The sequence below is a fragment of the Metopolophium dirhodum genome, chromosome 1, assembly GCF_019925205.1.
Source record: "Metopolophium dirhodum isolate CAU chromosome 1, ASM1992520v1, whole genome shotgun sequence".
Lineage (NCBI taxonomy): Eukaryota > Metazoa > Arthropoda > Insecta > Hemiptera > Aphididae > Metopolophium > Metopolophium dirhodum.
In genome coordinates this window covers 28,952,503-28,956,734 of record NC_083560.1, presented here as the reverse complement: position 1 = coordinate 28,956,734, position 4,232 = coordinate 28,952,503, and the positions used below count along the sequence as shown (strand labels likewise).

Sequence of the window (4,232 nt, the reverse complement as noted above, 5' to 3'; positions counted from 1 at the left end):
TTTATAACTTTAAGTTAAATTGACTTAAAATATTAATTAATATTTTAGATATTATGTATTACGCGTTTGAGTAAATTGCACAGAAAAAGAAAAACATTCTAAAAAGTTTTCAAAACATAAAGTCTGTCCAAAATAGTACAAACAATTGTGGATAAACTATGTTAAGACTTTTCAATTTATTGCAGGTTTTTAGCGGAATGATGACTGTTTTTATGTTACAATACCTATACATAATATAATATTAAACACTAAATGTTGTATACTATCAATTGTATATTATTGCTATTTGGCATTTACCACTCAATATATTAAATCTATTTAATCTATTCTGCGATATTACTATATAGATAAACATAATATTCACTAGAACGTTAATTAAAAATATGTAGCTGGTTTGGTTAGAAGCTTATTTAGAGATAATATTTGTCAAATTAAATTTTATTTGAATATTTAGTCTAAAATAAAAAAAATTACAATACTTAACAATTACTGTGTTACTTATCACAAAATATAAATTAATACAAATATATTATTATAATTTATAACAACCATCAATGAGACTATGTATGCTATTTATTATTAAAATGTACTGATCTATCAATGACTACAGCTCCATTAATAGTGTCAATATTTGTCGATGAAAATGTTTCAATGGACCAGGCATCAGTGTCTGGGTTGTATATTTCTATAGATGTCAAACAACAACTCGCACCATGTTTGTCAAATCCGCCAATAACATATAACAGCCCATTTAATGTGACAACTCCTATAATGAAAATGCAATTAAAATTGAATACATTATATTTTGAAAGACTTGAGTCTATAAAATAAATATACTCACTTGGATACTTTCGGCATAGATGCATATTTGATATAGAATACCAAACTCCAGTGGTTGGCCTATAAGCCTCAGCACTTTGAAGAACACTAAACTCGTTATAACCACCGACCACGTACAAAATACCATTGACAACTCCAACGCCAGGACCAATGCGACTTACAGACATATTTTCAACTGTTGTCCAAGTGTTAACACAGGGATCATAGCATTCAACAGATTTCAAATAACACTCATTGTTATATCCTCCTACCTATAAAATTAAATGAAATGAGAATATGTACAACAAATTTAAAATAAAGTGTTTATTTAACGCAAGTAAAAGGTTATTCACTACTCCTACACCCAAATAACTTCTCTTATTAGACATACTTTTTAAAAGACGCCATTCTTTAATACTATCATCATAAACCTCTACACTATTTAAATCATTTTTACCATCATCTATTATATCTATTCCACCAACCTAGGATTTAATTTAAAATAATTAGGATATAAAATTAAAAATATTTATTGGTATAACTTACAGAATATATACAATTACCTAAAATACCAATTCCAAAACGTCTTCAATCAACTAACATATCAACTACTGGTACCCAACAGGCTGACTGAGAAGATAAATTTATCATAACAATTCTATCGGAAAAAGAAAACACTAAATGTTTTTTGATTAAGGCTAGATCACTAGATGTACTGATCTTAGTAATTTCTAATTTATTCTGCAACAGGTTGGGTTCTGGGTCGTAAATGGATATATACAACTTTTTTGATGGTGGTGAAGTACTCGGGATCAGAATAACCTGAAAATAGTAGAATTCATAGAATATTGTAAAAGTAAATAACTGAAAACAGATTAATACTTTATTTCTCAAATGTCTAGGTGTGTTACGTATTGTTTGTGGAATAAAAAATTGAAGTTGTTTAGTAAGTGCATGGAAATGTAAAGCTTCAATTAAAAACTCTGTACCTAAAAAATATATAGTACTATATTTTAATATATTATAATATTAAATTTGCAATAAAGGTGTACCTATTTATGAAAATACTTACATTTAGGACTATTTTTAAGAAGTTGTTCATTATCCACATTTTTTGAAATAAATTGCATGGAAACTTAAGGTAATCGAACATGTTCCATTAATTTAGGCAAACAATCTTATCTAGAATCAAATTCGTGTTTCACCTAATTTATAACACATTCATATACCTATAACAAATAAATACAGTTAAATTAAAATAATAAAAAAAGTAATGACATAAAATCATTGGCGGCTTAAACTTATTTAGCCTAGTCATTGGCAAATATTTATTTGTTATACCACTCCCAAAAACATTTTATGGCTTCTCTCTAAGTTTAAAGTACTAAAGCTTGAACTTATAAATAAACTACAAAATATAAATACATAATTGTATTAATATTAAGTTTAATTATCATTTATTAAAAATTGTTATTTATGACAGGTTTTATTTTATAGATCACCCTAACAGCTGACCCTATTCTGTAAAAACGTAACCTTGTGGTACAGTAAATTTCAATATTTGATTTAACCAATTGACAATAAGCTATTTTTCATGAGAATATCAAGGTAAATTATAAACAAAAGGATTATCGCCTACCCAAACACTGGATATGAATTCACCTATATTAAGAGAACGCTACACATATATTTGTGGTCTCCGTCTTACATAGACTATTTTAAGCTTAGCAAATCACGCAGTTTAAAAATTAGAGTGAATCAAAATTAAAAATAGAAGTTAAACGTGAAATTATTCTTTAGGGAATCTCATAAGCTTTTTATTATACAGTAGAACCTCGATTATCCGAACCTCCGTTATACGAACCCTCTATTATCCGAACTATAATTAGCGTATACGAACGTTCTGTTATCCGAACATGAAAACTTGTACCCGGCAGGTATTGATAATTATGTCAAAAAAATATAATAAATGTCATGTATTTGATTATGTATTTATTAATTTCTAATAATGTATGTATGTACCTAATGTATTTCTAATAATTTAATGTATTTCTGATAATGTAATGTAATATGTAATGCAATTCTAATAAAATATTTATAATAATAATAAATATTTAATTATAAAAATAATAAATAATTAATACATAATATTATAAACATTTTTTATTTTATATTTCCAATATCCGAACTTTTGCGTATCCGAACTAGGTGCGGTCCCAATTAGTTCGGACAATCGAGGTTCTACTGTATCTTAATTTTAAAACACGTTATGAGTATTTTAAAATTGTTAATTGTTTGTTAATATTAAAATACTCATAAATAGCTTTAAAATTAAAATGTAACAAAAAACCTATAGGTTGATATAACATATTTTTATACAAGTAAATTGAAGAAATTAAATTAAAAGAACTATGAATTTTACAAATTTTAGTATGCATACTTTTTCTTCGAATGGAACGTAAATGTTATTTCTAGAGATTAACTTTATTACTTCTTTGGAACTTAATGATAGAAACTCATCAGTTTTAACCACATTGCTAAAATAATAATAAAAGTTTTTAAAACTTATTGACAAAGTTAAATTAAATTTATCATACCGAAATTCTTTTTTGATATATGCATCACAACTTGACAACAAATCCTCACAGTTATGCAAGTCAGCAAATCTATTTATTCCAAAATAATTTGAACGATTCAGTTGTGTTTTTAAGAACTCAACACACACACTTTTTACATAGTCCAATTGTAATAAATTTGCAGCTGGCCTAAAACCTAGACAAATCAACAACAATGAGTTAAAACCAATTACCTAGCATTGCGTTTCCAAAATGTCTTATGTAACAAGAATAATTTTATTTTATAGTAATAATATCATATATGTTATAACAAGCTATTTGTATAAAATAAATGGATTAAATAAATGAATTTGTCACTTATTGCTTGATAATTAAGAAATAATAAAAAATGTGTTTATACCTACCACAACATTTTGTTCAGTGACCTCAATTTTACCAGTATAAATATAATTAATCAAGAGTTTTAAAACGTAAGAATCAAACTCTCTAATATTAACAAGATCTGTTTTTCTTCCGTTAAAACTAGTAAACATTGCATGGAAATATGGACTAGCAGATACTAAAACAAGTCTATGTCCACACACCATTACATCATCATCTGTTTCTAATCTAATACCACATAATACTCCTTCTGTAAAAACACAAAACTTGTTATTAATATTTATTTTGCTAGCAGCAAGCAGCTAAAATTAATCACAACATACTTGCGTAAAGATTGTAGAACTTCAAATAGACTGTATGACAGCTGTTTATATATATTTTAGGTTTACATCCGTTGGATTTCAAAACTTGCTTTTGGCCATTTGTCTTTGGTTTAACTTGTTTTATGGAATCCAT

At 26.4% G+C, this 4,232-nt stretch overlaps 1 pseudogene; it reads right to left on the bottom strand.

Moving 5' to 3' along the window:
- Nucleotides 1–399: 399 nt before the first annotated feature.
- Nucleotides 400–4,232, bottom strand: LOC132935655 (kelch-like protein 2; annotated as a pseudogene).